Consider the following 14,558-nt stretch of genomic DNA (forward strand, 5'->3'; position numbering starts at 1 on the left):
CCTTGTCAAATTTTTTCCTCTAGAATCAAGTCCATCAAGCTACAGATGGTCTTACAAATAGAACCCCAAATGAGCTCAACTAACAGCTTCTACTAAGGACCCCTGGACTGACCTGCTGGCCCTTTCACTGGCCTAAAGAGTTCCCTTCTGGAGGACACTACAACTTCAGGGCCCCTTCTTCGCCCCTATCCAGCAGGAAGTAGCTAGAGCAGTCATTGCCCAATTCCCAACAGCAGTTGGGGTGTCCTGTTAAGAGGGGGCATTGAGAGGTGAAGCTGGCTGGGCTTCTGGGTCAGATTGGGACACTACAACTTCAGGGCCCCTTCTTCGCCCCTATCCAGCAGGAAGTAGCTAGAGCAGTCATTGCCCAATTCCCAACAGCAGTTGGGGTGTCCTGTTAAGAGGGGGCATTGAGAGGTGAAGCTGGCTGGGCTTCTGGGTCAGATTGGGACTTGGAGAACTTTTCTGTCCAGCTAAAGGTTTGTAAACGCACCAGTCAGCACTCTGTAAAAACAGACCAATCAACTCTCTGTAAAATGGACCAATCAGCTCTCTGTAAAATGGACCAATCAGCAGGATGTGGGTGGGGCCAAATAAAGGAGTAAAAGCTGGCTGCCCAAGCCAGCAGCAGCAACCCACTAGGGTCCCCTTCCACACTGTGGAAGCTTTGTTCTTTTGTTTTTCACAATAAATCTTGCTGCTGCTCACTCTTTGGGTCTGCACTACCTTTATGAGCTGTAACACTTACTGCAAAGGTCTGCAGCTTCACTCCTGAAGCCAGCAAGACCACAAACCCACTGGGAGAAACGAACAACTCTGGACATGCCACCTTTAAGAGCTGTAACACTCACCACGAAGGTCTGCAGCTTCACTCCTGAAGTCAGCAAGACCACAAACCCACCAGAAGGAAGAAACCCCGGACACATCTGAACATCTGAAGGAATAAACTCTGGACACACCATCTTTAAGAACTGTAACACTCACCGCGAGGGTCTGCGGCTTCATTCTTGAAGTCAGGGAGACCAAGAACCCACCGGAAGGAACCAATTCCAGACACACAATCATCTCCTACCAGGCCCCTCCTCCAACACTGGGGATTACAATTCAACATGAGATTTGGGTGGGGACACAAAACTAAACCATATCATAGTAATAAATCCCTGTATTAGAATACAAGAAATGTCTACAATCAGCAATTTAACAATCTACCTTAAGAAAATAAAAACATATGAGAAAACTAAACCCAGATGAAACAAAAGGAAAGAAATAATACAAAGTAAAATCAACAAAATAAAATGATAAAAATAATATAGAAAATTAATTAAAGCAAATATTGATTTCTTGAATAAATAAATTTGATAAAATACTAGAATGGTCAAGAAAAAAGCTTAAAGAAGAATACTGTGTGTATGACTATCATGTACTCATGATAATTAAAAGTAAATTTTAAAAAATACTGAATTAAGAATGATATGGGGACATCACTACAGATCCTATAGCTATCAGAAGGACAAAATAAAAATGGTATGAATACACTCTAATAATTAATGAAATGGACATATTTAAAAGACACACGCTATAAGAGTGCATTCAGAAAAAAAATAGCCAAAGTGATGAGCCCTATATCTATTAAATAATTTAAAGTTTTAGCTAGAAACCTTCCTACAAAGACAACTAATGGCATAGATGGCTTCACTGGTGAATTCTCCAAATATTTAAGAAAGAAATAATGCAAACTCCACAAAAACTCTTCCAAAAAATAGATGAGGGTATAATTCTCTTCAATCATTTTACAAGATAAGCATAACCCTGATACTAAACATGAGAGATGAACTTTCTAAAAACAAAAGGCCTATATCTCTTATGAATAAAGATTGTTAAAAAAATATTAGCACTTAAATTAAGCAATAAAGAAAACAGATAATATGTCATAATCAAGTGGAGTTTATCTCGTCAAAACAAAGTTATAATTCATTATATTAATATACAAAAAGCAAAACAATCTCAATAATTGAAAACAACTATTTTAATTGACAAAATTGAATCTTCATTTATGACGCTCCTTCAAAAAAAAAAAAAAGACACCAACAACTTTCAGGAAACTAATAATAGGAGGAACCATCATCAACCTGAAAAAAGACATCTACAAAAACCCTACTGTTATTATTATTAGTGGTGAAAGAATTAATTTCTCCCCTCAACACCACCATTCATTCATTCCACATCCATTCCATATCACACTGGAGGAACTGGCTGAGGCAATAGAGAATAAAAACCAGTAAGAGACATACAGATTCAAAAGGGAGATATAAACACTTTCTATTTCCAAACAAGACGATTTTTTACACATGTATAACCTAAAGAAACTCACTAAAATAAAAAGTAAGTTTACCAAGATCACAGAATAAAAGATCAATATATAATAATCAGTCATATTTTATATACTAGGAGTGTCCACTCCAAAATTGAAATTTTAAAAATTATAATTTACAAGAGCATCAAAGCATGAAATAATTAATAATTAGGGAAAAGTTTAACAAAATATGTACAATTTTTTATGCTAAAATGAAAAACATTGTTAAGGGAAATTAAATATTTAAATAAAAGAGCAATATATTGGTCAGGTGTGGTGGCTGACGCCTGTAATCCCAGCACTTTGGGATGCTGAGGGCAGGCAGATCAATTGTGGTCAAGAGTTCAAGATCAGCCTGGCCAACATGGCAAAACCCCATCTCCACTTAAAGTATAAAAATTAGCTGGGCGTAGTGGCGTGGGCCTGTCGTCCCAGCTACTTGGGAGGCTGAGGCAGGAGAATTTCTTAAACCTGGGAGGCAGAGCTGCACTCCAGCCTGGCAGACAGTGTGAGACTCCATCTCAAAAAAAAAAAAAAAAAGCAATATATTATGTTTATGAGTAGGATGACTGAATACTGATAAGATGTCAATTCTCCCCAAGTTTATCTATAAGTTCAATGAGATCCCAATCAAAATCCTAGCAGATTCTTTTTTTTCAAATTGATAGGCTGATCATAAACTTTATATGGAAATGAAAGGGCTTAAAATAGCCAAACGAATTTTGAAAATGTTCTAGAAGAAAATGTAAGAGAAAATTTTTGCAAACTTGAGTGAGGGAATTATTTCTTAAGGCACAAAAACAGGACCCATTAAAAAGGGGCTAATAAATAGAATTTCATTAAAGTTAAAAATGTCTGCTCTGTGAAATAAACTGTTATAAAAATGAAAAGAAAAGCTAGAGTAAAAAACAAATCACAAAACACAAACCTTATAAAAATCTTGTATCCAGAATATATAAAGAAATCTCCCAACTCAATATTTAAAAATATTTGAACAGACAGGTTACCAAAGAAGATATATAAGTACATGGCAAGATTCTCAACATCATTACTTATTAGGGAAATACAAATTAAAATACGATGACATGTTTTACCCCTTACAATTTTTCGAATGAATTAATTTTTTTAATGGCAATATCAAATGATTACCCGCATGCTGAGCAAATAGAACTCTCCTACATTGCTGGTGGGAAGGCAAAATGGTAGAACCATTTGGAAATCAGCTTAGCTATTTCCTATTAAGTTAAACATACGCTTACCACATGATATAGGAATCCCATGTCTATGTATATGCTCAGGTGAAATGAAAACATGTATTCACTCAAAGAACTCTACATTAATGTTCATGGTTGTTTTATTCATATTTGTTCAAAACTGGAAACAACCCACATTTTCACCAACTGGTGAATGAATAAGCAAATTATAGTACATTCATCCAATAGAAGAGTCATCCTTTTAAATATGCTCATACATGGCCAGGCATAGTGGCTCACACATTTAATCCCAGCACTTTGGGATGCTGAGGCAGATGGATCACTTGAGGTCAGGGGTTCAAGACCAGTCTGGCCAACAGGGTGAAATCTCATCTCTACCATAAATACCAAAAAAAAAAAAAAAAAAAAAATAGCAGTGTGGTGGTGGTGCATGCCTGCAGACCCAGTTACTTATGAGGCTGAGGCAGGAGAACCTCTTGACCCCAGGAGCTGAACTGAGGTCACACCACTGCACTTCAGCCTGGGTGACAGAGGAAGACTCTGTCTCAAAACAAAAACAAAAACAAAAACAAAAAAAACAAAACAAACAAAAAACAATACTCATACCTTTAACAACATGGATAAGACTCAAAAACATGCCGGGCATGGTGGCTCACAAGTGTAATCCCAGCACTTTGGGAGACAAGCGGGTGGATTGCCTGAGCTCGAGAGTTCGAGACCAGCCTGGCCAACATGGCAAAACCCCGTCTCTACTAAAAATACAAAAAATTAGCCCGGCGTAGTGGCAGGCGCCTGTAGTCCCAGCTACTTGGGAGGCTGAGGCAGGAGAATTGCTTAAACTCAGGAGGCAGAGGTTGCAATGAGCCGATATTGTGCCACTGCACTCCAGCCTGGGTGACAGAGTGAGACTCCATCTCAAAAAAAAAAAAAAAAAAAAGACTCAAAAACATTATTCTAAGGGAAATAGATCCCAAATGCTACGTACTATATGTTTTATTCCTACAGCTTCTAGGAAAAACACAAAAAGGGACAGAAATCAAATCAGTGATTGCCAGGACCTAGGGGTGGGGTAACGGATTGACTGCAAAGAGGCATTTAGGAAATTTGGGGAATAATAGAAATGTTTTGTATCTTGATTGTAGTTGAAGATACATAGCATCTGCATTTGTCAAAACTCATCAAACTGTACAGTTTAAAAGAGTAAATGTTGTGTATGTAAATTATACCGCAACAAACCTGACTTGAAAAAAAGCAGGAAATATTAGATAACGATGTGAATAACAGTGGCATTTACAGTCATGTTGGTCTTTACAAAGGACCCAATTTGTGTTTCTCGGAGCACAGTTTTGAGGTTAAATGATGTACTGGGTCCCTTTTATCTCCCCTCTTTCAATCTCTTTTCCAGTTTGGTTTCACCAAAGGGAAACACCACAGGAGACTAAAGAAAAGAAGTAGAGTGAAGTCTTGTGCTTATTTCATAGGTTCCATGCCCTCTGGTTTGCTCTTGACTTGCCCTGTCCTTTTGTGAAATGTCACACTTCTGCCAGACAACTTTCTCTACTCAGGATCCCTTTGTCTCTGCATCCCTGTAACTATCCTTGACTCTTCAGGACTAGGGTTCGCTATACCACATGATCCCTTCTGGTTCTTCTACATGATGTTGACATCACATTCTCTTCAAACTACTCAATTTGAATGTGCCATCTCTTTTCTACCAGATTCTGACTGATACAGATAATAAGGTTCAACCCTTTGTCTTGTTACTTCTAAGCTAAGAAGATTTGGGCCATCCATTTTACAGATTTGAACTTTAGTTTTCTATTTATTATATTTGAAAAAGTATACTTCCTTGGCAAGGTTGTTATGGGAATTAAATCATGACATGCTAGCTGAAAAAGTTTTCATTAATATTTTCTCCCTTTCTCATCTTAGTCTCTCCCCATCCAACATTGAATATTTATTCTCTTTATCTTTTTATTTCTTTGCATGTTCCCATTTTTCCTCTCTCTTTTGAAGCTAATGGAATTTTTCTATCATGTATAAATGCATAAGTCAATCATATAGAGGTGTATAATATACAGAAGGCTATAAAAATGGCTTAAATGTACCATGGATGTTCCTGGAATAAACTGTTGCTATTTCTACTGCTGCAGAACAGTTAAGTCAAACTTTTGAATTAGGTCAACAAAATCCACAAATAGGGTGGAATCTTTGGACTGTCTAAGCAGGGACAGATCTGGAATAAATCAGCCACAGATATCACTTGTCGGCATGCTAAGAGAGGCATTTCAAATAAGGGTAGAAGGTATGTCAATAATATTGGCTTCTGGTAGCATTATGATGCATCCATTAATTCTATATTGAGAGTTTTCCATCATGTGGATTCGAGCTAACATAATTGTTTTATGGCAGTAATGTCTAAACAAGGGTCCACAATTAGGCTGTATTTTTATCTTGATTTGTGAACTGTCCTTGCCAACTACTCAAATTTCAAGCTTGTTGAGACATATGTTATCCCTGGAAACCCATCATAAAAATGAAGCATTTTACTGTCCCACTAATTCTGTGTGCTCTGGTCAGTTTCCCCATCTAGATCCAAATTAACCATGTAATTGTTCTTATACTAGTGACTAGTATTTTAAATGGCCTTTTTAGGGAAACCAAAAAGAATAAATTTATTTCTTTTTGTGCAAAAATATAATCTGGTTTGGATTCTCTTTTCTAGCTTTTAAAGCAGTGAGATAGATTGCAGTTGTGGGAAAAGAACTGGATGTGGAATTAGGAAGACCTGCATTTGAAATCCAGCTCTGCGACTACTTCTTAGCTGTGTGATCTCATAAAGTCACTTAATTTATCTGAGCCTTGGCCTCTTTACCTGTCAGATGGGGACCCTCCGGTGAATCAAATGAGCCATTAATGATCTAATAACATAACATGTTACCTTTATAACTTAATAATTCATTTAAAAAATAATTTGTGTATGTAAGGATGCAAATGTGATTAGCAGGAGACAAGAATGAAAGAAAACCTTCAGCCAAAGGCAGAAATACTTTGGTTAAAAAGAAATTAAAGTACTGAAGAACAAGAGCAAGATAAAAATGATTACAACGTCTTCATTTATAGCTCACATGTCACAGCTCAGTATTTATAGGTTTGTTAGTGACAGCCTTCCCAGTATAGCAATGTTAATTACGAAGTAGCTGTCATTGTGTTTCACTGACACAGCACTGTGCACCTGATGGAGGCTGAAACTACTCATTATTTCCATAGCTGATCATTTAAAGGTCCAAAGATTACACCAATAAATCAGTTTGTGTCTGATTATAATTTCTCTAAATCGTGCTTTGAAATTCCCTGGTGACTTTTTAACAAATCTTAGTGCATTTTATTTCCCAAATATGATTTGTAATAATCAGAGCTTGACGAAAACCTCAGGAAGAGGTGATGGGTGTGAAGCTGAACACAATACTAAATCTATATTTAAATTTTCCAGAGCCTATACTTCCATTGCTATTTAAATGCCATGATCAAAGCAATAGATAGACTAAATATGGAGGGAAAGGAGGGAGGGAGAAACTGAAGAAGGGAGGGAAAGGGAGGGAGAGAATGAGATTGAAGAGAGGCTTGGGAAAATGTTCAGTGGAAAATCTGTAGAAATGATGTAAGAGAAAGCAAAGGCAGGGATTGGAGTAAGGGGTGTATAACTGAGACTATAAAAACTCAGAGAGAAAACTCACCATCAGGGCTGAGTTTTGGAGAAACTGCACAGACAGTACTCTAAAGTTAGAATCTCCTGATCTTTCACAAGGCAAGTTATATGTAAAAATTGATAAAGATTTAATGCTTTTTTCTTTTAACTATTGTTTTTACTTTCACAGACTGTTTAAATGTTTTGATTATATCTTGATTTTGTTAAAATTAGAGTGGTAATATTTCCTTCTCTAAAATGAGTAGAAAATCAAAGATATTTTTGTAATGCAAACTTAAGGTAGAACTAATTGCTTATTCAGCTATTTCATATTTAAAACATTGCTTTTTTCTTTTCTTCCATTTCAAAACAAACAGAAGGTGAATGCAAAATAATAATTCTATACATATATATGCGTTATTAGCGTTATTTTGCTTTCCTCAAAATTGTGTAATATTAGAAAAATGTTTAATATAGAAGAGTGATCTAAACAATCTAGGTAAAAAAGAAAGGTTTTTTCCTTATTATTTCTGTCGAGATTGGAGCTTAAGAAACATTCCTAAACTAATGAAATTCTATATCTTATGTTCTTAAAACCTAATGCATCTTCTGTTTTTCTCCTTATATGTCAAATATGCAAATATGATATTAATAACATAGTTGGAGTAGACTTAGAGTATGCCTGTTCTTCAGTATTTGTAGTGCTCTTGCTATTCAATGATCGAATTGAGGGTTAATCTGAAACATACATTTGAGTTCTGTTGGAGAAGAAATTTAAAATTTTATTTCAGGTTTAGTGTGCACTCGATGAATTCAGTTCTAACAATTCAAATGCTGTTTCTTTGAGTAACAGACTCTATAGGTTTAGGAATGTGATTATTATTTGTTTATGAGTTTTCCTTCTAAAAATTTAACATTTTTGAGAATGAATTATGGTGATTTTAATGCCTATATAAGTTATAGAATTGATAGTGTTATACCAAAAACATCATGGACATTCTGTGTCTTCTCTTATTATGGTACTACTCTTCAGCACTCTTACAGAACTTTTCTAAGGAGCACTTTCTGTAGATAACAGTTAGGTCTCCTTCATGTAAGTAAATTTTACTATGGCTTCATTCAAAAATTATTTAGAGTGTTTAAGGTTGACATTTGCTTTCTCCCCCTTATTTCTCAGGATTTTTAACTGATTCTTATATACTGAATAATGAGCAGTAGAGAAGCAGATATCTTCAGTTGATTGGGCACAGGAACCTCAGGGCTATAATTTTAACTTCTTTTACAAATACTCTCAATGATTTGAACATTTGATTAATAAAATTAGATTAATTGAACTTGTCTCAAAAAATAGAGAACTTGAAGTAAGAAATCCTAATATATCATTCTAGCTCTGCTATAATCCACCTATACAACTTCAGGCAAGCCTTAAGCACAAATTAAGGCTTGATAACATTGTATTTTGTCCTTGTGAAAAGGACAAAAAAAAATAGACGTGCTAGGGATACTGAGTATAAAAATATTTGAGGAAGCCCCTATGTCAGTCAGTTTTCCCTATATTAGAGAATAAAACATTAGTATCACAGAATCTTAGGACTAATCTTTTATGCTAATTTAACTGTTTTGTCAATATTTCATTTACTATGACTGTTACCTACCAGACAACTTTTGCTTAGATTCAATAGTTCAGTCAGAGAAATACAAGCTTTGGAGGCAGAAAACTAGACTTCTAATTCTAGTTCTGACTTCAACAGCTTTATGGACAAATCATTCAGCTTCCCTGAAGCTTTATTCTCCTCCCCTCAGGAGGTTGTGAGGATACAATAAGTAAGCTACAACAAGGTGCTAACTCTGGGTATCTCTCTTAAATGAACCAACTCTCCAAATGGCTTAAGATCTCTCAGATTAAAGGCATTTTTTTTTTTTTTTAGCTAGCTCTTTCTCTTCTTTCTTCAAATAAGTGTCATGGTACATCCCTGGAGCAGTGATGCCTTCTTCCTTATTGCCACTCCATCAGCTCAGACCTTAATACAAACCATCTCCTCCCTCCAGTAACAATGCCTCTGCCACCACCTTCTGCTCTCTCTTCCTCTTCAACCATTTCTATATTATTATCTTCTTTCCTCTCCTTTGAGCAGATTCATTCTCTCTGAGCCTCACTTTCTCCATCTATTAATTGTGGGTATTAAATTTGACAATTTTTAATGATTGCTTCCTCTGTTTCTAAAATTCTATATTCCTATGGTATTTAAGGCTATAAATATGTGAAGATTCCACTTTTAAAATATTATATAAAATGGTATTAAACATTCACTTTAGGTGGCACAATTAGAGCTAGAAGAATAATGATGCCTTCAGTACAGCTGAGCTTTCTTTTGTTTCTTTCCCAGGATTACATTTTCTATAGTTGGAAGCAATTTTTATAGAAATATTATGACTCAAAATAATGATAATGCACCAAATGTTAGAGTGATTTCTAACTCTCTATAGTGAAATTTTCTTCCCCCATTCAATATTATTTTTCTTACTGTATTTTATTTTCTATCACTCTGCCATAATTCTAGATTTTGAGGACTAATTTTGTTCTTTAAAATGAGGATAAAAATATTTTTCATAAAAATTAAAAAGTAGTAAAAACATTTGGAAAAGTTGCCATGTTTCAAAGGCAATATCAGGATAATGATAACTGTTATTTATTGAGTAACTAATTTATGCCTGCTGACTTAACCCAGATTACTTCTGATATTCATACTAAGCCTACAAATTAGGTCTTTGCCCTATTTTTCTGAAGAAGAAGTTAAAACAAAAAGGCTAAGTGACATGCCTAATCAGGATTCAGATCCAGGTCTATGTAACTTAAGAGTCAACCTATTTCTACTAATTCTTTGTTGTATTACAAAGTGTACATACAATACTAGGAGTTAGGAGACCAGATTTCTAAAGTAACTCAGCTTGTCTCAGTTCACAGATTTTTAAAAAATAGAATTATAATGTTTTCTATAGGTCTAACATGACTTGTAAGGATGACAGGAGATTAATTTCAAGATAGTAAAACACTATGCAAAAGTTATTTTTTTAAAAGTTTATGTATGACAATTCTATTTGAAGAAAGTGGAAGCATTCCAGAAAGGGTCTGCTCTTGCAGAAGGAAATCCCTAGACAGGGCAAGTGGTTGAGGAGTTTCCACCTGAACCAGGCTGTGAGCAACAGGAAGACAGAGAAAATATCTTCTTTACTTTTATATCCCCAGTATCTGACATTCAGTGTATGCCCAATAAATGCATCCTGTTTTTGAGTATTATAAAATTTATACTTTTGCTCCTTTGTTTAATGTTAGAGATACTTTTTCATTTATTATGTTGGCTAGCTTAATGTAATTATGATGTAAGATTTTGATCAAATATTTTATGTAAGTACAAAGTGGGGTAAACGGTGAAGGGGGTTGTGATATTCCACATTAACTTCAGATTCAAATATGCTATATTTAACTTAATTTATCCAATTTTATCCTCTGAAAGCCTTTACTGCTGCATAAAAATTTGCCTGTGTATAGAACAGCCAGCCGATATGTGCAACTCTATTAGCTTTTCCCTGTGTACAGTTTTAAAGCTATTTTCCCTTTAGTGAGCATTAGAATTAAACAACAAATTTCCTTAACAGAATTGCCTACAATTATACACTAATGTTATTTTCTATTTTTAAGTAACATAGTTTTATATCAAGAAAGATTTAGTTATTTGGGGATTTAGGTACAGATTAATGTATGAAAAGGAGAAATCCTAAAGTTTAGAGGAATGATTATTGGAGGTTAGTGATGCATGTAACTTTCATTAGAATGAGAATCTGTGATGTGAAATACTAATGGATGTATCAGGATTCCAGTGTGAACTTCATCACATTTTACTGTAGGTGTAGAAACATAGGCTAATCTCTTATCTTCCCTCTACCTTGATTTTCATATCAAGAAAGCTGGGATATTAGTATCTGCCCTGCATTCCTGTTTACCTTCCACATAAGGCTGCTTCATGCATTCATTCACCACATGCATTTGACCCTATGCCAGGCATTCTGTTAGGTGCTTAGATGCAATGGTGAACACGACATGGTCTCTGCCCTAAATGAGTTCATAACAACTAAACACTTTGTTAAACATCCAGATCTGAGTGTTTAAAATAATAATGGAATCTTTCTTTAAAGTGGCATGGTAGGTTTCTGGCTTCTTAATTTTTACAAGAAAGAGATTAGTAATATTAATCACAAATCCAAATAGAAGAAAAAAACAGACAGATACTTAAAAATAAAATTTTAAGATTTTGGAAGGCAAAGTTTCTAAAAAAGAGTGAAAATGGTGCCAAATAGAATAAAATCAGTTAACACATGTTCTAGTAATTTATCATTCTTCCTAATTTGTTGCCTTCAGGGACAGTCATTTTAAAATGTAGGTATCTGCCACATTAATAACACTGCATCCATAAAAATATTACTTTATAAAAAATTTGGGAGATAGAAAAGGGTTTTACACTTACACAAATAGGTTATACTCGAAAGAGCATGAAACTGGGAGTCTGAAAATGAAAGTTGTTGTTCTGGCTCTTCTTCTAACTGGCTTTGTGACTTTGGAAAATTTGCTACAGCCAATTGAAGAGCACTGAGAAATGGGAAGAACACATTCCTGATATTTTAATTTTTTTTTTTTTTTTTGAGATGGAGTTTCGCTCTTGCTGGCCAAGCTGGAGTGCAATGGCACAATCACGGCTCACTGCAACCTCCGCCTCCTGGGTTCAAGCGATTCTCCTGCCTCAGCCTCCCGAGTGGCTGGGATTACAGGCACGTGCCATCACGCCTGGCTAATTTTTTGTATGTGTAGTAGAAACGGGGTTTCACCGTGTTAGCCAGGCTGGTCTCAAACTCCTGACCTCAGGTGATCTGCCCACCTTGGCATCCCAAAGTGCTGGGATTACAGGCATGAGCCACCATGCCCAGCTGATATTTTAATTTATTTTTATTTTTATTTTTATTTTTATTTTTATTTTTATTTTTATTTTATGATTATTATTATTATTATACTTTAGGTTTTATGGTACATGTGCGCAATGTGCAGGTAAGTTACATATGTATACATGTGCCATGCTGGTGTGCTGCACCCACCAACTCGTCATCTAGCATTAGGTATATCTCTCAATACTATCCCTCCCCCCTCCCCCCACCCCACAACAGTCCCCGAAGTGTGATGTTCCCCTTCCTGTGTCCATGTGTTCTCATTGTTCAATTCCCACCTATGAGTGAGAATATGCGGTGTTTGGTTTTTTGTTCTTGCGATAGTTTACTGAGAATGATGATTTCCAATTTCATCCATGTCCCTACAAAGGACATGAACTCATCATTGTTTATGGCTGCATAGTATTCCATGGTGTATATGTGCCACATTTTCTTAATCCAGTCTATCATTGTTGGACATTTGGGTTGGTTCCAAGTCTTTGCTATTGTGAATAATGCCACAATAAACATACGTGTGCATGTGTCTTTATAGCAGCATGATTTATAGTCCTTTGGGTATATACCCAGTAATGGGATGGCTGGGTCGAATGGAATTTCTAGTTCTAGATCCCTGAGGAATTGCCACACTGACTTCCACAAGGGTTGAACTAGTTTACAACCCCACCAACAGTGTAAACGTGTTCCTATTTCTCCACATCCTCTCCAGCACCTGTTGTTTCCTGACTTTTTAATGATTGCCATTCTAACTGGTGTGAGATGGTATCTCATTGTGGTTTTGATTTGCATTTCTCTGATGGCCAGTGATGGTGAGCATTTTTTCATGTGTTTTTTGGCTGCATAAATGTCTTCTTTTGAGAAGTGTCTGTTCATGTCCTTCGCCCACTTTTTGATGGGGTTGTTTGTTTTTTTCTTGTAAATTTGTTGGAGTTCATTGTAGATTCTGGATATTAGCCCTTTGTCAGATGAGTAGGTTGCGAAAATTTTCTCCCATTTTGTAGGTTGCCTGTTCACTCTGATGGTAGTTTCTTTTGCTGTGCAGAAGCTCTTTAGTTTAATTAGATCCCATTTGTCAATTTTGGCTTTTGTTGCCATTGCTTTTGGTGTTCTAGACATGAAGTCCTTGCCCATGCCTATGTCCTGAATGGTAATGCCTAGGTTTTGTTCTAGGGTTTTTATGGTTTTAGGTCTAACATTTAAGTCTTTAATCCATCTTGAATTGATTTTTGTATAAGGTGTAAGGAAGCGATCCAGTTTCAGCTTTCTACATATGGCTAGCCAGTTTTCCCAGCACCATTTATTAAATAGGGAATCCTTTCCCCATTTCTTGTTTTTGTCAGGTTTGTCAAAGATCAGATACTTGTAGATATGTGGCATTATTTCTGATGGCTCTGTTCTGTTCCATTGATCTATATCTCTGTTTTGGTACCAGTACCATGCTGTTTTGGTTACTGTAGCCTTGTAGTATAGTTTGAAGTCAGGTAGTGTGATGCCTCCAGCTTTGTTCTTTTGGCTTAGGATTGACTTGGCGATGCGGGCTCTTTTTTGGTTCCATATGAACTTTAAAGTAGTTTTTTCCAATTCTGTGAAGGAAGTCATTGGTAGCTTGATGGGGATGGCATTGAATCTGTAAATTACCTTGGGAAGGATGGCCATTTTCATGATATTGATTCTTCCTACCCATGAGCATGGAATGTTCTTCCATTTGTTTGTATCCTCTTTTATTTCCTTGAGCAGTGGTTTGTAGTTCTCCTTGAAGAGGTCTTTCACATCCCTTGTAAGTTGGATTCCTAGGTATTTTATTCTCTTTGAAGCAATTGTGAATGGGAGTTCACTCATGATTTGGCTCTCTGTCTGTCTGTTATTTATGTATAAGAATGCTTGTGATTTTTGCACATTGATTTTGTATCCTGAGACTTTGCTGAAGTTGCTTATCAGCTTAAGGAGATTTTGGGCTGAGACAATGGGGTTTTCTAGATATACTATCATGTCATCTGCAAACAGGGACAATTTGACTTCCTCTTTTCCTAATTGAATACCCTTGATTTCCTTCTCCTGCCTAATTGCCCTGGCCAGAACTTCCAACACTATGTTGAATAGAAGTGGTGAGAGAGGGCATCCCTGTCTTGTGCCAGTTTTCAAAGGGAATGCTTCTAGTTTTTGCCCATTCAGTATGATATTGGCTGTGGGTTTGTCATAAATAGCTCTTATTATTTTGAGATACGTCCCATCAATTCCTAATTTATTGAGAGTTTTTAGCATGAAGGGTTGTTGAATTTTGTCAAAGGCCTTTTCTGCATCTATTGAGATA

General features: G+C 36.0%; 1 protein-coding gene across 1 annotated transcript in view; it reads left to right on the plus strand.

The window, feature by feature from the left end:
* Positions 1–7,308: 7,308 nt before the first annotated feature.
* The window catches only part of OSTN (osteocrin), a 72,167-nt gene continuing 64,917 nt past the window's right edge, over positions 7,309–14,558 (plus strand). The window contains exon 1 of the mRNA XM_054482299.1: positions 7,309–7,375. The gene's annotated coding sequence lies outside the window, so the exon portion shown is untranslated. The remainder of the gene's footprint in view (positions 7,376–14,558) is intronic.

The sequence above is a fragment of the Pongo pygmaeus genome, chromosome 2 (assembly GCF_028885625.2).
Source record: "Pongo pygmaeus isolate AG05252 chromosome 2, NHGRI_mPonPyg2-v2.0_pri, whole genome shotgun sequence".
Classification (NCBI taxonomy): Eukaryota; Metazoa; Chordata; class Mammalia; order Primates; family Hominidae; genus Pongo; species Pongo pygmaeus.